The sequence below is a fragment of the Rattus norvegicus genome, chromosome 5 (genome assembly GCF_036323735.1).
Source record: "Rattus norvegicus strain BN/NHsdMcwi chromosome 5, GRCr8, whole genome shotgun sequence".
NCBI lineage: Eukaryota > Metazoa > Chordata > Mammalia > Rodentia > Muridae > Rattus > Rattus norvegicus.
Window position 1 is genome coordinate 125252862 of NC_086023.1, and position 21627 is coordinate 125274488.

The 21627-nt window shown below is 46.0% G+C and overlaps 1 long non-coding RNA gene across 9 annotated transcripts; it reads left to right on the top strand.

The window, feature by feature from the left end:
• Positions 1 to 1852: 1852 nt before the first annotated feature.
• LOC134479022 (uncharacterized) lies at positions 1853 to 21281 on the top strand. 9 transcript variants are annotated; one of them, XR_010051955.1, is made up of 5 exons: positions 1869 to 2904; positions 10417 to 10564; positions 11941 to 12132; positions 18400 to 18702; positions 19862 to 21277. It is a non-coding gene; the product is annotated as an uncharacterized LOC134479022 (long non-coding RNA). The 9 variants fall into 9 exon arrangements; XR_010051957.1 differs by having other exon boundaries at positions 1878 to 2904; positions 18400 to 18551; XR_010051952.1 differs by lacking the exons at positions 18400 to 18702; positions 19862 to 21277 and adding an exon at positions 4726 to 4810 and having other exon boundaries at positions 1865 to 2904; positions 11941 to 18399.
• Positions 21282 to 21627: the final 346 nt, after the last annotated feature.

Genomic DNA, 21627 nt, shown 5'->3' on the forward strand with positions numbered 1-21627 from the left:
ACAACTTCAGTCAGGGAAAGAATCTTTGACAACATCACACTCCACAGAGGGATGTTGACCCTTCCTCCCACTGCCTTTGTTCATAGGCTTGAAACTTTAGGCCTCTAGGACTACAGTGTCTCAGAGGGGACATCGCCAATTGGTAACTACTTGGTTGTGGGTAAGGAACACCTTTTTTTTTTTTTTTTTTTGGTTCTTTTTTTTGGAGCCGGGGACCGAACCCAGGGCCAGCTCTACCACTGAGCTAAATCCCCAACCCCATAAGACGTGGAACACCTTTTAATTTTTGGATACAGGGTCTTGTTATACTGCTTTAGCTGACCTGGAACTTGCTATGTACAACAGGCTGTCTTTGAATTCCAAAGATTCACTTGTCTCTGTTTCCCAAATGCTGGCATTAAAGGTGTGTCTCATGCCTGTCAAGGAAAGAACATTTTGGTCTTGACCCTAGTCTGTGTTCTCAGTTGACTTGTGTATCTTTGAGCAAGTTGTTTACTCTTTCTAGGCCTCAGCTTCTGCTTATGAAGAATTAATCACTTGAACTAGACAGCCCTTTTAATGAATGTTCCATGCATTGAATACAATTGACCATCTCGTGGGGAAAAAAAGTATGGAAATAAAAAAAAATAGTTGGAAGATTTAAAGTCTCATTGCTAGTTCAGTTGAAGTAACTAGTTTTAACCACAAGTCCTTCATCTCACCCTAGACTTGTAGACTCATAGATGAGTCTAGAGGGAATGTGTATCTGGGAAATATCCAGCCTTGCTTCTTTACACTTGAGGAAACTGAGAAATGAGAGGAATTTGGTCCAAGGTTATACAGCTAGTTAGAAAACACAACCAGGAATAGAACCCAGATTCCTAATGAGTACTGCCAAGGACACATGGTCCCAGCATGTGCCCTTGTAAATTTCTAAAAACACACTGAGTAGTGCCCCTGGAATTGTGTAGGTAGAGACTTTCAGCATGCCTCAAACTCTGTCATGTGGGCTCCCCCAGCCTCTCATACATGGCATGAGGTCCTTTCCTTGTACCTAACTGTCTTAGTTAGGGTTTCCATTGCAATGAAGAGACACTATGACCAAGGCAACTCTTAAAAAGGGCAACATTTAATTGGGGCTGATCCTCAGGTTCTGTGGTTCAGTCCATTTTCATCATGGTGGGAAGCATGGCAAGGTCCAGGCCTACACGGTACTGGAGGAGCTGAGAGGTCTACATCTTCATCCAAAGGAAGTCAGGAGCTGACTGTCTCATGGGCAGCTAGGAAAATGGTCTTCAAGCTCACCCACAAAGTGATGCACTTCCCCCAACAAGGCCACACCTACTTCAACAAGGCCACACTTCCTAATAGTGTCATTCCCTAGGTCAAGCATATTTAAACCACCTTACTGCCTGGAAGGATTCTTTCAAAACTGTGCAAATGTCATGCCTCTGGTCACCTGTTCTTCCTTTTCTGTAGGCCTCTAATATTTATATGTATGTATATGTTTATATGTATGGAATGTATATATGTGTATATATGTATTTATGTACATGCATATATGTATATATGTATGTATATAACTATATATTTGTGCATGTGTATATATGTATGAATATGTCTATATGTATATGTGTACTTGTGAATATGTGCATATATGTATATATGTGGGTATACATATATATATTTAACATATCACAAAAAAAGGTTTCCTTTCTATTATAGAGATCCAGGAAAAGTGAGATCCACTTCTTATTGACATTTATATACCTAGCATCCAGCACAGGTGCTCAATTAGTAGCCGGAGAATAAATAAATGCAATAGGTAAGTGGGGAATGAATATATACCCAGGTCCCAGAGAATACAGACTCATATGCAAAAGGCCTAGAAAGCCACATACAGAGAGGTAAATGAGATGAGATTATTTTTGTCATTTGGTTGTTTCTTGGATTTAGAGGTCATCACCCTCACTCAGGACAACTCCCCTAAGCTGTGAGCAGGAAATACCTCAATATCAGGCCCAATGGCCCAGATTGAAGACATAATCCTTTGGCCCAGGACTCACCAATAGATTCCAGAAGGCACGGTGTGGGTGGCCTTCCACTATCAATCAATGGTTGGGCGTCTCTGTTTGTGACTCCTTGCCACCCAAGCTTATAGGTCTCTCAGATGCAGCCTGTATGGAGACCTTTGGCCATCAGACCTTCACAGTTTCTAACCACCCACCAGGAGACTCGGGAAGTATCCATAAAAACTTGCTTTTATGGCTACTACACCCCCTTGAGTATGGTCATTAGGATTATTTAGCGTTTATGAGACACCCTTTGTGTAGCAAGGCCAAGGGGAAGGCAATTTGGCAGCCTCAACACAAACGGATGTTTCTATGTAACCCCACTCTGAGGCTGATCCTTCCCAGTGAGATTAGTTCATTTCAACCTCAATGAGGAGCTCATAGGCTAGGACAAAGTTTTTCTCTCCTCCTGTATGTTAATCTAGGCATCTCCAAAGGAACCCTAATCAGAACCCAGAGGAGAGAAACTTCCAATGACCTTTGTAAGACAAATGCTTGTGTTGACTCATGCTCTGAGTGGCATTGCTGAGCAAAGTCCTTCATTCTTTTTATCTCACTTAGTGACGTATACACCTGACTTGATGCCAGACCTTGTGTCCGGTCTCGACACTGTAGAGGTTTATAAGCCAGCTTGTACCCACAGAGCTTAGATGTGACTGGAAGGTAGACATGGGAATAGAAATATAAAACAGATAATGTATTAGAGCCAAGTCCACCAAGTGTGGAGGCCTAGTGAGCAAGACAGGGTAGGAAGGTTTTCCAGGAGGGTAAGCCTAGATGTCATTGAATGGATAATGAGTTTGTCGATGCTTTCATGTGGACCTTTGCAGGAAGATGGACTGGCTGAGCACAGGTACGGGGAGGTGAAATGGTGTGGAATATGCAGACCTGAGATCTGTAGACAGGTTTGCATCTTCTGTTGGTAGGCAGGGACTAGGTGACAAAAGTGACTGCCATCTTTAGAAAAACTTGTAAGTCTCCTCAGAATACAATTCCTTTGGTTTGGGTGACACTGCCTGTAGGAGCTGCTCCTGTCTCTCACTCATGTGGCCCCACCTTTAGTATCAATGTTCTCCCCCCCAACCTCCTACCCCCACAGCTGCCTTCCACTCTTTTCCTCATTCTAGACCCATGTCTTAAGTTTCTCCTTTTGATGATACCCCAGATGACATCTCATCCATGGCTCTATTTCAAATACACAGGGACCCAGTATTTCCTGAATGTCTCCATCTGTTTAAGGCAGCCAGCTTCCTGCTCCTGGACCCTTATGCATTTTTTTTTTTTTTGGTTCTTTTTTTCGGAGCTGGGGACCGAACCCAGGGCCTTGCGATTCCTAGGTAAGCGCTCTACCACTGAGCTAAATCCCCAGCCCCCCCTTATGCATTTCTTATGTTTACAAAAGGCATCTACATCTAGCTACTTACTGTGTTTCAAAACTTGAAGTTCTCCTAGGCTCTTCACTTTGCCCCAAATGTCCATCACATACACCAGGTAGTCATCCATCCACCCACCCACCTACCCATTCATCCATCTATCCATCCACCCACCCATTCATCCACCCACCCATCCACCCATCTATCCACCCACCCACCCACCCATCCATCCACCCACCTACCCACTCATTCATCCATCCATCCATCCATCCATCCATCCATCCATCCATCCACCCACCCACCCATCCATCCACCCACCCACCCATCCATCCACCCACCCACCCATCCATCCACCCACCCACCCATCCATCCACCCATCTATTCACCCACCCATCCATCCACCCACCCACTCATCCATCCATCCATCCATCCATCCACCCACCCATCCATCCACCCACCCACCCACCCACTCATCCATCCATCCATCCATCCATCCATCCATCCATCCATCCATCCAATTTTTTTCAGTTTTTTTTCTTTTTGTCTGTCCCACTGGAGCTGGCTTTGAGTAATAGGTAATTCAGAGATGAAGCAGTCTTGCTCCTTAAGACAAGAATAAAATGAGAAGGATGTCCCATGTTCAGGTGACTGTCACTCTGACTGACTACCTGTGCAGCAATAGACGACTGTGGGAGCTTGAGGAAGGGTTGGGTGAGGGTGGTCAGACAAAACTTCCTCAGGAAGATGATGGGAGCTGGTGAGGGAAGGAGTTTCAGGAGCAGAGAGGAATGTGTGGAAACGACTGGGATGGTGGGTGATTGTGTGTATAATTTAGGTGTTAGCCTTCAGAGCAGCTGGGGAGAGAAATGAGGGTGGGGGCAGCTGTGAGTCAGGGTCTTGTACTCCTTGATAAAGAGCATGGACCAATTAGAAGGAAAAGACAACCCAGAGAACAGTGGAAGATCATATCCACAGTTAGTAGGGAGGAGGGCAGGGGACAGCAGGCCACAGCAACATGAAAGTCAAGGGAGAGGGGAAGAGGTCTGAACCCGTGCTCTTGGTCTAGAAGTGATGCTGGGGAGACATTCCTCAGCACAGCCATTTGCCTTTCATTATCACTTGTGTATGGAAATGACTGAGGTAGAATGAAGGCCCGCCTCCCTCCCCACCCCCCAGCTGAAGGATGGGTGATTCTTACTGATATTTACTGAGAACACAAAGTGGAAACGGCTTAGGAGGTGAAGCAAGTACCTTCCATGTCTGATTGGTTTTGTTTGCTTGTTGTTTGTTTTTGATGCCAGGCTGGCTTTGAACTCAGTATGAAGGCAAGGATGACCTCATCTTTCTGATCCTTCTGCCTCCACCTTCTATGTACTAGGATTGTAGGTATGTACCACACCTGATTTTTATGCTGTACGGGATATTAAACTCCGGGTTTCATGCATGCTAAGTAAGCACTTTACCACGTGAACTGTACACCCAGCCCTCAGATCTGTATTGAGATACTGTACCCCTGAAGTGATCTGTAAATATGGCAGGTCTTGCAGGCATCAGTCACAGGCTGCGTGCTGGAGCACCGAAAGCAGGGAAACCATCAGACTGTGGTTTTCCCTCACAGGAGGCCTTTGTTATCTTTGCTGACCCGCATCTGCCAGCTGTAGTGGGACTTCTGCTATCTGTCACCTCCCCCTAGGAATGCCAGGATGTTTGAAATATACCACAAATCCCCATGTACACCAGAAGTAGGTGGGGCTTCCTGAACTCTGCCCACCCCACCCTCAGTCCCCTCCACCTCCATGTGTTTCTCATTAGAGGGTTGATGGAAGGGGCTGCTGAACTTGGTAGATTTATCATCATTCTGCCTTCCTCGGGCTCAGAAAGTTTGTGGTCTTAAAGGGAAAGTGGCTTTGACAAAGAAAGTTCAGTTCTTAGGCAAAAATGACATTTAAGGCTATGTCTGAGCATTGGTTACCTTGCTTCATTGCTTTGGTTTGTTAAACTTGTTTTCCATGGCAGGTGCATTCTGCTCTGGGAGGACAGAGTAGCATTTGAAGGCATTTCTTTGGGGCAGATGAAATTGGTGAAATAGAGCTAGTTTGAGCGCAAGGATGGTGACTTTGGAGTCGGAACCATGAATAGCCCTTCCCTTATCTGTAGAGAACGGTAACTCCTGCGGTTTTAATTTTTTAGCTCACTGTCTCTGTGGCAGTGCCCCTGCCTGTTAGCAGCTGGGCTGACCCCTCCTGTTTATGGCAGGCTGTACATACACAGCTAACTCAGCAGGGCCTGAGACTTGTGTATTATAGGCCTTCTAACCTAGTCATTTTCCTTTCCTCTTCCCACAATAGACTGCCTTCTGCCCCATGATAAGCACTCTATCATTCATGACTGAAATCAGTCATGGGACATGTTGGTGGAGGTTCCGGAATGTTCTGGGAACTTTTCCTTAAGGGTCATAACCAGTAAGACATAATTTCTGATGAATCAACTCTTGTGATATGGTATCAGCAAGGTAACAGACCATAAATAGCAGAAGGAAACGAAGATTAATGTGGTTATGTCCCTGTGGTATCTGGGTAGGAAGGAGCCAAGGGGCTCCTTGGGGAAGTAGCTGGAAGCCAGGGGTGATAAGCTCAAGGTGGGTGAAAGGGGGGCTCTGATGTTGACTGCCTCGACACTCATTGCAGCCTCTGTCACTAACTAGCTGTGGGATCTGAGGCAATTCATCTTCTCTCTGTGAGTCACATTCTCTCAGCTCAAAGGATGGAGGTGATGGTGGAGGTTATGTGCGCCGTGCTACTGTGAATATGAGAGAGAGCGAAGGGACTTTAGCACAGAGATGGACATGTGGAAAAAGCCCAGTTCATGCCAAGGTAACAATCATAATAGCTCACAGAAACTGCCTGCTCACAAGGGCCAAGGATTATTTTAAGTGACTTAACCCATGAGGTTAGTATGTTCTTCAAACTCACTTTGAGTTGAAGGAATGACACAAAGTTACACAGCAATTAGTGGTAGCGCTGAGATTGCCCTGAAAGCTCATAGCTTCCACTATTTCTATTACAGGCATGAATAAAAGGGCACAATTTTAATAATACAGAAATATGAATTGATATGCAGAATACATAGATAAAAATATAAAATCTTTATAACAGAAGTTATCTTAAAACTTTCAGATACCAGGGGACAGAACTTTTATACTGAAACTGTTTAATTAACCCTTAGATTAGGCTTGGGGGAAATGTATTAAGTATCCAGTGGATGTTAAGAGAAGGAAGGAGTTACTGCAGCGATGCACAGCTTACATCCTTTCTCCGCACCCCACTGCCTCTAAGAAATTCACTCAAGGTCAAGTTGTATAGGTCTCAAGATATCCCAGAGTCCAACCATCCGGGCCAACCAAAACCCTGTGCTCGAGGCGTCTTCTAACGTCCGTCAGGGAAGAACGTCTATGAGACAGCGGATGCAAACTGAGTAACGAGCAGGATTCTCAAAGGAAGTGATGAGGGGCAATAGGAAAAGTACTGGTGGATCTGATGGTCTGTGAAGCCGAGGAAATCAGGGAACACGGAAGACGGATAGGAGAGCCTATATTTAAAACTGGCTCAAGGTAGGGAAGGAAGCGAGTGGCTTAATTTTAGAGAGTCCCAGACACTGAGGCTCCTGGGGTAAGAAATGTGGAAACTTGGGTGAGGATTGTCTGCCATTTATCATCGATGTTCTCCAGAGGAGCGGGGGCTGAGTCAGCTGGAGGACTTCCCCAGAAGACTAGAGAAGATGAGCTTGGAAAACAAACAGAAATGGAGGGCCCAAGGACCTATTTGATTACCTTTGGCTTTGATCTCCTCACATATAGGATGAGACTATACCGTTTCCGACAGAGGTTTTTGTTAAAAGGTAAAGGAGAAAAGGTGAAGCCGATTCCCATACGTGGGTTGGCCTGAGTAGGTGCGTGTCCAGTGCTCACTGACTGACTCTTCAGGATGACGGGGTAAAATGTTTATAAAAGAAAGTTCTCAGCAAGTCAGGGGGAGAAGACTTTGGCTCACTGTGATTTCTTTAGATCTAAATAGGTTTCTCGCGTCTATGAGGCTGCCCTTTTCCTTAGGCAATTCCTCAATACTCCGCAGGCTCAGAGCATGTTTGCTAGCTACAGATGACTACATTTTACACTCAGCCCCTGGCACCAAATACTGTGGGGGAATCGCGTAATGTACTCTGAAGTATGGCATCGTAAGACTTTAGCACTACCACGTCCCTACTCTTTAAAATTAAGACAGCCTTTGCCCTGGTGTTTCAAATAATATGAGTTGGTTGAAAATAACTTTTTCTTCTTGTTTTCTCTCATCTCTTCTCTCTTTTTCTCTTTTGCACCTTTCTTCCCTCTCCTGTTCCTCTCCCTCCCCCCTCCCTCCCTCCCTCCCTCTTCTGCCCTCCCTCTCTCCCCCTCCCCCTTTCCATCTCCCTCCCCCTCCAGACATGCTTTTTCTTTATGATAAGCCTGGCCTCAAACTCTGGATGGATCCTCCTGCCTCACTCTCCCTAAGGCTGGGATTGTCACACCAGATGGTGATAGCTTTATTAGTTCACTATGATCTGAAGCAGAAAGTGAAAGGCTGCATTCTAATTTCATGGAACTATTCTTATCATCACATTATTCTAGACCCGACTCTTTACTCATAGGAACATACCTATTGCGCTCTTTAGGTAGCAATCACAATATCCTGTGAGCCCTTTCCAGGCATGAGGGGTATTGTCGGCTCTATATCAATACCCATCATCATCCAAATAAAGAAGTTGATGCTTTCCCTGCCCCACTGAAGTGCCCTGTAGGTCTCACCAGAGCATCCTTCCACCCTCCTGACCAGACTCCAGTTTCACTTCTGCCCTTTTCACAACTGTGTGGTAACTGGGATTTCTTCATTAACTATGACCGACCACGAGATAGACCATGCTCTGGGAAGGAATGAGTCAATTCACATGGTTTCAATGCTTGGGGTAGGATGGGGTGGGGGTCGGTGTGGGAGGTTGGGGCTCCAGTGTGTCATCATGTACTCTACCTGCCACCCCCCCAATCCAGGCCCCTTTCTCCCACACTGGCTTCCTTCTGAACATCCATATAGTGGTAAGATGGTGGTGCCCACTAGCTCTAGGCCTACACTCTGTCGGCTCATATCCAAGAGAAACAGATCATACATCTTTTCTAGTAGCTCCCAGACAAGACCTTTGATTAAATTAGCCAGTAGCATGCCAATCCTGAACATACCTAGCTTCTACTACGGATATGTCATCTGGAATCTATCGAAACCCTTCTGACACAGTGTTCCCCTGTATTAGGATAACAGACCCCAAGGAAAAGTTCCTTTTTCCCAATGTAGTCCCAACACGAGGAAGACAAAGATAACTTCTAGTGATATACACTGAGAGTTGTAATGCACTGGGCTCCTCAGTTGTGTGGTACCCATTTTATACCTAAAGAAACAGAGGCTTGGAGAAGGGAAGCGGCAGTGAGCTCAGTTTGTGTGTGCTGGGGCCAGACCCAGCTCTGTGGTTCTTTCACTGTGGTGAGGAAAACAATATTATTTGGTCAAATAGTATCACAGCTAAGCCACCTGGCCTCTCCCACAGGCTTTACCTCACAGTGCTCTTGTCAGATGTAATGGAAAATTCTCTATGGACTGATAGAACTCACAAACACCAGCTCACTGAACCCACCAGCTCACGAAACCTTTGTGTCCTAAACATGCTTCTGTCGAGCCCCCAAGGGGAAGGAGAAAACTCGATTTGGCCAGACCATTCTGAGAGAAACAGATCAAGTAGTAAAACAGATTAAGTAATGAAAGAAGTGGGCATGTAATTCTCTGTTGTATTTTTTTTTCTTTGTATTTCTGCAGATGTGTTTTTGAAAGAATATCTATCGTTATTTAGAATTTGTTTTAAACTGTATTCATTAGTGTGTGTGTGTGTGTGTGTGTGTGTGTGTGTGTGTGTGTGTGTGTGTTCAGGCACACATGTGTCACAGCACATACATGGAGACCAGAGCAGAGGACAACTCCACAGAGTTGGTTTTCTCCTTCCTACTTTAGGCTCCAGAACTTGAACTCAAGTTACCAGTCTTGCACTATGAACCTTTTAATCATGCACCGTCTCAAGGCCCAGTGTGCTCAGAATCTTGAGAAAAATATGAAACACTTTTGGAAAGATATTTTGTTGGGACAAGTAAAGTGCAAAGTGTGCTAGGAAGAACAGAGCTCACTGGACAGTCATGGCTTCCAGCCTGTCTGTGGTGACCTCTGACCCTTCCTACCGCACAGCTTGGACATGGCTTGCTTTTTCCCCAAGCTTCCCTTTCCCCAGTGGTTCAAGGAATGGTTTTGAAAGGTTTGTGCCCTTTGGGATGCAGAAGTAACTCAGTTGGAAGAGTTCCTTGCATAGCCTTATAAGGAGCGTGGATTTGATCTCCAGCACACGTAAACTAGACAACTCGGTCAGCACTCAGGTGGTAGAGCAAGAGATTAGACGTTTCAAATTGGGCTGAAGAGATGGCTCAGAGGTCCTGAGTTCAAATCCCAGCAACCACATGGTGGCTCACAACCATCTGTAATGAGATCTGATGCCCTCTTCTGGTGTGTCTGAAGACAGCTACAGTGTACTCATACAATAAATAAATAAATCTATTTAAAAAAAAAAGACATTTAAAGTTACTTCCACTTATGTAGCTAGTTCCACGCTGCCTCCCTGGCACTATTATTTCTCATCCCGAACCATTTTTAAATTTAATAAACAAGCACACAAACAAATAAAGGTAGGGTTGATTGGGAGGTGGCCACAACCCTACACATGAGCCAGGGGTCAGATCAAGGGTCTGAAGGAAGACACGAGTTTTCGTTGGCTTTAGAGCAAACTTCTTGTGGGCTGAAGGGAACTGGGGAATGGGACCCTTGGGGGCTTTCCTGCCTCTGGAAATGGTGTTGGCTTTGCTTGTTTCCCAGCCAAAGTTTTGAGACTCCAATGAGAAGCTGCTTGCAATGTGGCCGAACTCCAGTTTGGATTCGAAGAATATAGGTCAACAGCAAGACACACGAAGGGCCTGCAAATTGGCTTCCTGGAGGCGAGCTCCCACCCCAGCATGCTGGAGCTGTGAGTGAGAAACTCAGGCTGCAGGCAGAGGTGGGTGGGTGGGTGGGTGAGAGAGAGAGATGGGGCTGTCGGGAGTTGGGCCCTGCTGTGCCTTTAGCTCCACAGCCTCACCTCTGTTTCTGACAGGCCACCTCTCCCTCTCCCTCAAGTTTAAAACGAGGCCAGTATTGGATGTGTTTGGGGGCTTTCCAGTACAGACAAAGAGCGTCTGAGGAGGTTAAACCACACTGGGTCTGCTGCCCGGGCCCAGGCTCACTGATGGGGTGGTGCTAATAGTCTTTAAGTTGTGGGGTTTTGTGACAGTACTGCAGATTGAGATTAAAACAGAGCCTGGCAGAAAGGTCACTCTGCAAGTCTTAGCCATCACGGTAACTGTATGATGACAGCTTGCTCTTAGGTAACCATTCCACGGCAGACTGTATCCCCTGGGCTCCCGAGAAGAAGCACAAGTTCCTTGGCTCCAGAAGTGCCTCCAATTTCCTGTAGAGTAGAAAGGTGCTTTAATGCCCAACCTGGCTTGGTGAAGACCTACGGGACATGCCTTAGCACAGGAAAGTGGTCTAGGGTTGTTAGAAATCCAAGATTAAGAAGCCTGGTGGCAGGGAAGAGAGGCGCATGACAAAAGGAGAGAAAGAGGAGATGGTCGACTGCACACACACTGAAGATGCTATTAAGAACGGACAGGGCCTGGCAGATCTGAAAACATTGCTTCCAGGGCTGGAGTGATCCTAAGAGTCCTCAGTATGGTTGACCTTTAATGGATAGAGCCCAGTGGAAGACGATTTGGTCCTTTGGGATGTCACCCTCTGCAGAAGCTAAAGAATTCACCCAAGACCCTGGTTAGTTTTCAAGAAAGGTTGGGTTTAAAAGGAATAGACCAGCTTTGCCCCAGTCCCTAAATTCTATGCTTACTTTTACACATGGCTTCATCACAAAGCCCTCTGCCAAGATGTAGCACAGATGAGGAAGTTTTTGTCACAGCTAGTGCCATGCCCCATAGACCGTCTGCTTCCAATACTGAGCTATTCCTCCTTACAAACTATGCCCAACCTCGGGTATTTTGATACAGCAACAGAAAATGGAGTGACACTGGCTGGGTTGTCTCCTTGCCATGGGAGCACTGGATAAATCTCTTAATTCATCTGACCTACACATTACTTCTGGGAAAGATGAAAATATAACATCCAAGTGTCTTAGGTTACTATTGCTATGATGGAATACCATGGGGGATGGAAGGTTTTATTTGGCTTAGAGTTCTACATCAAAGTCCATCATTGAAGGAAGCCAGGACAGGAATCTGAAGGCAGGAGCTGATGTAGAATCCATGGAGGGTGCTACTCACTGGCTTGCTCTTCCTGTTTTCTTTTTGAACCCAGGCTCATCATTCCAGGGATGGCGTCACCCGTAATGGTCTGCATTGTCGCCCACCAATCATTAATTAAGTGCCTGATAGCCAGTTTTTATGGAAGCATTTTCTCAATTGAGGTTCCCTCCTTTCAGATGATTCTGGCCTGTGTCAAGATGACATAAAACTAGCCAGTGTACCACATCCCAGATCCAGGCAGAATGTGAGTGAAATTACACCTGTCTCCATGTCAGCACTTGGGAGCAGTGAGCTGGATCAGAATCACAACAATGGAAACTATGACAGCCCAGGGCAGACGGATCAGCCACTGTTGTTATTGTATTTGTGGTAAATGGTGGTGGTATCAGTTGGTCAGTGCTTCCGTGTGTGTGTGTGTGTGTGTGTGTGTGTGTGTGTGTGTGTGTGTATACCTGTGTGTGTACCTGTCTCTCTCTCTGTATGTGTGTGTACCTGTGTATGTGTGCGTGTGTGTGTACCTGTGTGTGTGTGTGTGTGCGTGTGTGTGTACCTGTGTGTGTGTGTGTGTGTGTGTACCTGTGTGTGTGTACCTGTCTCTCTCTCTGTATGTGTGTGTACCTGTGTATGTGTGTGTGTGTGTGTACCTGTGTGTGTGTGTGTGTGTGTGTATACCTGTGTGTGTACCTGTCTCTCTCTCTGTATGTGTGTGTACCTGTGTATGTGTGTGTGTGTGTGTGTACCTGTGTGTGTGTGTGTGTGTGTGTGTGTGTGTGTGTGTACCTGTCTCTCTCTCTGTATGTGTGTGCTTGCTTTCTGTTCACATGCTCTCATTTTCCTCCAGGTTGTGTTCAGCGCACCCTTCTAAAGTGGAGAAGGGACAGTATTGTCATAGTGCCTTGCACTTGTGAGCCCACCATCCTCCCTCCTCATACAGATCCCTGTTCTATGACCCTGATCCATATCCAGAGGGTGGGACTTGGGAGGACCTTAGCAGGCCTCTTGCTTGTGTTTCCCTTTTGCCCTGTTACCTCAAAAATCTGTGCTCTTCTGCCAGAGGCCATAGCTCCCATCACAGGTGTCTCCCTACTGCTCTGTCCTCCTTCCCTCACAGGCTTCACTGGTAATGATTGCCTATCTATTAAATATATATTTATAGATACTTAAATATATTTATATATGTACCTAGGTATATACACATTATATCTATCTAAATTTAAGTAATAATAATTTCTTGTTATCACTGTGTGTGTGTGTGTGTGTGTGTGTGTGTGTGTGTGTGTGTGTGTGTGTGTTAAGCCAGAGGGTAACTCTGGGGCATTCCTTGTCTCCTTCTACCTTTGTGTAGCTCTGCATTGAGCTCACTGTCAGGCTTTCATGGCTGCTGCTTTACACCTGCTGAGCCATCTCACCAACACAACCTTGTTAGTTTTTTATACAAAGCAAATGGCTGATGGAAAATGAATGGCTTCTGTCATGTAGGTAATGGTTGTTGAAGCTGCTCCTCCCTTTTTCAGTGTTTATAGTAGCCTTGGCAGGGAGCAAAGGGAAAAATTCTACCCACACTTCAAACACAAGGCTATCAAAGCTGAAGAGACTCCTCCTGGGCTAACGCTGTACCCAAGAGCAAATAGCCATGGAGAGCCAAGACCCCTCACTAGGCTCCCTGTGACTCAGCCCTAGCTCCTGTTTTGGAGAGGCTGCAGTGTGACGACCCCAGAGGCTTAATGGTCTCAGCTTTGGTCACTTTCCCTGACAATCTGAGTCACCTTTGGGATTTTCCAAGGCCTACACTCCTGCAGGGTTAAAAGAAAAAGAAAGTCCAATATGTTGCAAGTTCAGAAAGCAATTGAATGTATAGTTCTCATTGGCTCAGGCATCCTTCTGAGGAATGAGGGAGCTGAGGGGAAAACATCAGGAAGTGAGTGTCCCAAGGGAAATGAGGCCTTCGAGTTGCACAAAGTAACCCTAATAACCATTTACACAAGGTTTGTAAAGACCACAAGGGCTTCTGGATGTGCAGACAGACATGCCCTGGAGGCCTCTCATGGGACATCCCCACCTTTTGTCCTGGTCAGTGCACAGTTCCACTCAGCTCTGAGCCTGACACATCAAAGGACTCTGACTAGAGGTATGGAATGACTGACTTTGGTCCTCACACAGCTCTACTTTAGAAAAGAGGCTGAGAAGTTTCAAAGCATCTAAGCACCTTGACCAAGGTGATACTAAAGGATCCAGTCTTCCTAGACGCTTCCTACCTTTTTGTTTTCCTCAGAGAACCACTTTATTCAGTTCTGTACATATGGGGACATTGGCCCAAGTCCAACCCACCTTAGCATGTATCACTCTGTGGAAAGCACCCTTTGTACACAGCCAAAAGCCGCACTACCTGTGCCCCTGAATCCTAGCCCAGCCCTCCCCAGTCCTTTGTGTTTCTGAGTGCCTATAGGGTACAGGTGAGGGCCTGCCCAGGGCCGGCAAAAACAGGGAAATAGACACTCCAAGGAACCAGGCTTAGACCACTGCTCCTGCTTCCTCCTCTATAGCTCTGGGAACCAAGAGCACAGGGGAAAGCAGTCAGTCACAAGGTGGTCCCTTCAAACTGTGTGATCCCAGGATTGCTGCTTGCCAGAGAGGGCAACGCAGATGGTTCATTCTCCCTGCTTGGCACACCGGGCCCCTGTCATCTAATGTCCATAGCATACTAGTTTGTCCGTCTGTGTTGTCTTGTTTAGGCATAGGATGAAAAGGACCACACTCTCCCCCTGCCTGCACAATGCTAGGCCTAGGGGTCTGTTTGTGCTGCGCAGGATGGGTCCCCCCAGCTCTTCACACCAGGGGCCACTAGAGCTTAACATGACTTTGGTGGCACTCTCCTGCTGTACCCTGCAGGAAGAGGAGAGACACATCAACTTCAGATGAGGATGACGGGGAGGGGAGGGGAACAGGTGATCCCTGTGTGTATTTTTCAGAACAGTCTTAGGTAGCTGTGGGGTTAGGAGCAGGGGGACAGGCACCCCCAGATTGTCTAAGCACTGAGCACTCAGTGCTCAGCCTGTCTGTACTGGCCACAGGGAGGCATGGGGGTACGGGAGAAGAGGGAGCACGGTGGGCATCCCTGCTTCCAATGCCTGCATCCTCTAGAGTAGCCGGAGAGGTGCTGTTTTGTTTCGTCTTGTTTTCCTTCTCTCTCTCTCTCTCTCTCTCTCTCTCTCTCTCTCTCTCTCTCTCTCTCTCCCTGTCTTCCTTCCTTCCTTCCTTTCTTTCTTTCTTTCTTTCTTTCTTTCTTTCTTTCTTTCTTTCTTTCTTTTTCTCTTTCTTTCTGTTTGTTTGAGACAGAGTTCTTTGTGTTGCTTTAGCTGTCCTGGAACTTGATCTATAGACCAGGCTGGCTTCAAACTTACAGAGATCCTCCAGCCTCTGCTTCCCTCTGATCTCCAATCTCTGCTGGGATTAAAGGTGTGTATCACCACCCGGCTGTTTTCTTTTTATTGTGTACAAAACCAGACTGTGGTATGTTTCTTTATTGAATATATGCCTGGCACACAGTGGAGCAGCCACACAGATGTCCCCCGCTTTCTCCTGGTGGATAGTTTAGTCTAACCTCTGCTCTCACTGGTGCCCCAGGGTTACATTCTGCAAAGGGTTCACAGAGCTGGGACTCTTGCCAAAGTGAGAGAAATGAAGAGAGAAAGGGGAGCTGGAGGATGTAGCTCAACAGTGGAAATGCTCACCCTCACGTGCAAACCGTTGGGCCCATCCCTGACAATGAGGAGAAAGAGAGGAGAAAACAAAGGGTGGAGACTGTCGGGCTGAGGATCTGGGAACAGTTGTTACAGGCAGGGGAGAGGAAAAGCCATGCTCTGTAAGGAAGCCCAGAGCCAACCCCATGCCCCAGCTCCCTATACACGAACAGCTCTACTGCTGTACTTCAGGGCTGGCTCAAGGATTTCTCCAGACTTCTTGCCCCTCTCCCACATACTCCCATTCCTGCAACCATCCCTCAAATGTTCTTAATGATGTTAACTCCTTTGTCTGTTAGCATGTGCGCCTCTTCTTCAAGTCAGGCAGAAGGAAGATGGGCTTCTGGAGGTCACTTGAAACCTTTGGTAATATAGAAGAAGCTGGAGTTGATGGAGATAACAAATTTGTTCCAAATCACACATGGAAAAGTGGCACAGCAAGGGAAAGACCCAGACATTTGGATGTGGCGTTTATGTGGCAGCCTGAGGAGTGACACATACTGTATGGGGCTTACAGCCTGATTCTGCCACTTATTACCTGAGTGATGCTGGGCAAGCCCCTGATGGTCTGGACCTCAATTTTCTTACCTGTGCAATGGGTATAATGATACCTTCTCCATAGGAAGCAGACATTGGAGAAGAAAGAGCCTAGTCTAGCTCTGGGCTAAATATAAGCCTCCTTCCTTTGTCCCCCCACCTTTCACAGAATGAACTTTTGAACCAGACAGGCTTGGGCCCAAATCTTCTAAGAACTTGGAAAGAAACATTAACTTCAGCCTGGTTTTCATATGTATAAAGTCATGATGACTGGCCAGGCTGGCACATGCCTATAATTTCAACATTCAAAAGAATGAAGCAAGGAGGGTCATAAGTTCAAGGCCAGTTCAGGCTACAGAGCAAGAATATGTTTCAGACAGAAAAGAAAAGTCATGGTCTCTGTACAAGAAGGAGCACATCAAGGGTGCCTTGAGGAAGCCACAGAGATCAGAGACATGAGGTGGATCCTCTGGACAGTGCTGACCTTCTCTCCCCTCCTCTAGGGCCCACCCTGCCAGTTAAGCAACCTCGAATGAGACTCTGTGTTCAACCTCCTATTCTGCCCCAGAAGCAGACTCCCTCCAAGGTTCAGTGAAGAGCTAGGGGCAGAGACACTCCCTTTCAGCTCTTAGGCCAGTTGAGGACATGGATCCCTTGGGGGCATCAGGCCCAGAGGCTATGTGAAAGTCATAGCTAATCCAGGCCGGCCTTTGGCAGCGCTTTCCTGGGCAGGAGTAAGCATGACGTTATTCAGAAAGACACGTAGGTTTAAACCACTTTCTTCAAACCAGCAGTCCTGCTGCCTCCCGACAGTCCTTCCAGGAAAAACACATCAGTTTTCAACAAGAAATGAAGCTTTGGGAAAGCTTATTGTACACAGTTCAGGCCTCCAGAGACATTCAGGGCCCCATTTGGAGTCAGAAGCTGAAATGTCACCATTGGTCCTGTCTTCCCCAGAGGAATAGAGTTGCTTGTTTCAAATCAGACAAAGGCAGTACACACCAGGCATCTCTAATGACCTGTTTCTTAATAAGCATGTATCACACACAAGCAACCTACGCCCTGGAAGCCTCGTCTTCTTACTGTAAAGTATGAACTATCATATCACCTCAAAGGTGGAGATGAGGTTCAAAGTAAGCACATTAATGAATTAGGTTGAGCCACATGCAATCTCAATTATTGAGGCTCAAAGGTTAGATTACTAGAAATCTCTTATGATTGCTTGTGCTACTAGAGGCCTAGCATAATTGGAGAGGCTCTAAACTGAGCCATTTTTTAGTGTCTCTCAAACATTATGAAACACAGGGAATGGTTGGGATGGTGGGGGCTGTGTGAAAAGGTCTCATTCGGAAGCTTTGTGGATGTCTATCTGCATTGTCTGTCAATGTGACACAACCTAGAGTCATCTCAGACAAAAGACTTGGTTGAAGAATCGCCTAAATCAGATTGGTTGGCCTATGGTAGGATTATTGATTATTAATTGATATAGGACTGGCCCAGTCTATGGTATCATCCCTCAGTAGTGGACCTGAGCTATGTAAGAACTAACCAAGGGCCTGGAGCAACGGCTTAGCTGTGAAGAGTATTTACTGTTCTTGCAGAGGACCTAAGAAAGTCCAGTTCCTAGCTCCTACATGATGGCCAACAACTGTCTAAATCTAATTCCAAAGAATCTGATGCCCTCTTCTGACTTCTGTAGGCACCAAGTGTGAGCATGGTATAATACATACACAGAGGCAAAACATTCACATGCATAAAATAAATATGTCTAAAAACAAGCAAGCAAGAAAGCAAGCGAGGTAAGTATAAGCATGCCAGTCACTGACAAGTAGGATTTGTCATGATTCCTGCTTATCTGCTTATCTTTTTTTGCCAATTTTACACAAGCAAGCGTCAACTAAGAAGAGGTAGCTCAATTGAAAAAATTAAAAGTCTCTATCAGATTGTTTGCGTGAAAAGTCTTTGGAATGTCTTCCTGATTAATGATTGATGTAGGAGGGCCCAGCCCACTGTGGGCAGTGTCGTCCCCGAATAGGTGGTTCAGCGTTGTATATGAAAGCAGATTGCAAATACATAAATAAATAAATAAATAAATAAATAAATAAATAAATGAAGGAAACAGGTTGTAGAGGCGATGGGGAGCAAGCCTGTAAACAGCATCCCTCCAGATTCCTGCCTTGGCTTCCCCGTATGTAACTGTAACCTATGAGACAAATAAACCTTTTCCTCCCCAGGTTGCTTGTGGTCATGGTGTTTAGCACAGCAATAAAAGCCAATTAGGAGACTCTGTACTTCCTTGGCTATGTGGAAGAGCAAACAGGATAGTCTTGATGTTTTTGCCTTGACTTCCCTCAATGATGGACTATGACCTGGAGTTGTAAGCCAAGTAAGTTCTCCGAGTATGATTTTTGGCCAGGCTATTTTATCATAGCATCAGAAATGGAACTAGAGCAATGGGGCAGCTGGAAAATGTGCGTTTTTTTTTTTTTTTTTTTTTCCGGAGCTGGGGACCGAACCAAGAGCCTTGCGCTTCCTAGGTAAGTGCTCTACCACTGAGCTAAATTCCCAGCCCCGAAAATGTGTGTTTTAACAGACCTGTTATGGTCTGCTCCTCAAGTCAGTTGGATGGAGTCATGCTTTATACTTAGGTGGACCAGGCTGGAACCAAGAAACATCCAGCATCCAGAGAGAAGGCAGTAGACACAATAGTAAATGACAGCCTTGCCTCCTAACCTGCTCCCTATCAGGGCTTTCCTTCTCTGACCTGATAAATTATCTCATTGACCTGTGTGAAACTCCAGAAGAAGATTGCTTCCTGCGAGGCCAGACAGTGTGAGTTGGAATAGAGATGGGACTTGAACTCAGACCTTGGAAGATTAAACCTTTGACTCCTCTCCGGAGAGTATACCTAATCTTATCTGAGGCTTGTTGTTATTTGACTTGATAAATCCTGGCCAGCAGGTCCTGAGTTCATCCATGTGTACCCAGTGAATGTTTCTCAGCTGTTCTTTTTGACTGGGGAGTCACGTGTGTGCCCTGCTGTCAGGCAACGTAGCCTTAGTCATTCTTCTGTTCCCTCAAAGAATGCAGAGGACATAGTGATAAGCTAAGGAGATAATGATATTTACCATCATAACTTTTTTTTTACAGTCTATTCTCCCCTAACCTGTATTAATATGTGAGTTGAGAAACAAATGCATTGGGGGAATAAGGAGAGTGGTGGAAGTGTCCCATCCATGACTGCTTATTTTATCATCATAAGGAAATACTTACTTGTGGCTGACAAACATCGGAGAGGGAAAAAAGTGTTTATCCAGCTCATACTTTAGTGGAAAAGAGTCTTGTTTTACCCCTAGTGAGGGAGTAGTGGCACATGACGCAACAGTCATGTGGGACGAGGAGCCCACCCTTTGAAAGGAGCCAGAAAGAGAGAGAGAGAGAGAGAGAGAGAGAGAGAGAGAGAGAGAGAGTCCTGCAATTCTTTCTGAGAGCATACCCAGTGACCTAGAGGCCTTGAGTCCCTACCTCATATGAGGGTAGCCAGCTTCCCAACATTGCACATCACAGACTGATCCTCCAATCTAGGAGCTATTAGGTAAACAACCAAGCCATGTCCCAATGGGACTCTGCTGTGTTGTGACAGTCCCCAGCTCCAAAAATCTTTGCAAATTTTTATCAAATCTGGGCTATTTGCAGATTCCATGCTGGTCTCTGTGGCGTTCCTGTAAGAAAGCATGAAGAGGCCGCTTGTAGTAGCACCCACTACTGTAGCTTCGGTGATACAGGAAAACCTTGGACCTCGCAATAGGAGGGCTCCTCACACTTCTGGAGAAGCCTATTCAGCATCCCCAGTGAACAAGAAGGAAGACAGCCCAGAGACTACCTGGGTTGCTTGGTCATGGCTCTGTCTGTCGCCTACAGAGCACAGATGATAGGAAGCTCGCCTTCAGGGAGGTTGCCGTGGGAAGGAATGGAAATGGCACAAGGATGTGCCCAGCACCATGCTCTGTCTTAGAGTGTTTGAGGACTAAAAAGAGTTATTATGACTTAATTTATTTTGTGTGTATGGTGTGTGTGTGTGTGTGTGCACTCATGCCATGGTGCCCATATGGAGGTCACAGCATAACACTTTTCTCTGCTCCCACCACGTGGGTCCTGAGGGTTAATCTTCGTGTTACTTTTGGCGGCAAACATCTTTACCCACTAAGCCATCTCACTAGCCCACAACTCCCCTTTCCTTGGAGAGTTTCTCTGTACTCCCGAGACAGGTAGCATGGCGCAGGCTTGAATGAGAGTGTATGAGACCTAGTCTGGAGGCCCCAACAATTTGTCATGATTGCTTACCAGGATGATGTTGTGGTAAAAATAAAAAAATGAACTGTGGAGAATTCTCGAAGACCTCATGATATACTTTGAAGATTAGAAATTTGTTATGCACTTCGGGCAGCAAGAGTACTGTGACACAGAGAAAGCAGAGAGGTGGGGATGGGGTAGAAACTCAGAGCAGGGAGTCTGTCTATGAACTCCACTTGAGAGGGATATCAGACCCTGATCCATGTTGGGGAGCAGGCATGTTTTGGAGAGTAGAAGGCAGTGTTTGAAGAGTGTGTAGTGCTGCTTTGGGGACTGGAATCTGATTTTGACCTCACTAGTGAGGCTCATCAATAATACCCACAATGCCTGCCTCAGGCAGGGACAGAGTTAGCTAGTGGTTATGCCACCCTGTCTTGATAATGATGTATATTGCTGCCATGGAAACTTAAGGTGGCAGTCACTCTGTCAGTGAAGGTCTCACTGCCTTTCATGCTAGGTATTCTCTGGATGTTGTCTCTGTTTCACTCAAATACCTTGGAAGATGGCTATTTTTATTTGAACTTTTTAGCTCTGAACTGGGCAATAATTAAATAACATGTTAAGGACACGTGGTTTATAGGGTGAAAGAAGTAAGGCCTGAGCCCAGCCTACTGTGAGTGGAAAGACATTTTGCTTCCTTCCATGCACCTTTTATAGCTGTCTCCTCTCCCAGATGAGGAAACAGTTCCAGAGAGGCAAAGAGAACTTTCCTAAGGTCATGTGCTTATTCAGACAGCTAACTTTAGCAGAGCGGTCACTCAGTTGTGGGCATGGGACAAGGGTTTGACATATCATGGCCTTTATGTTATACAATAAATGCCAGATCTGAGTTATCTGGCTTCCGAGTTTTTATTTGCCTGGTTCTGCTTTCAGGAGACTCAAGTCAGAAATGTTTAGTGGAGGAAAAGGAAAGTTGGCTGAGACGTACCCAAGTCAGAATTTATGAGGTGAAGCTGCTTCAAGCCACCCCTCCTCCTGAATGCAGTTCTGTCCTTTCTTTAGTGCCTAATGGAGTCTGTTCAGTGAGGACTAGGAATGTGTGGCCTGTTGTAACTGGCATTCAAGAGAAGGGCACTAGTCAGAGTTGAGATCAATGAAGAGATAAGTCC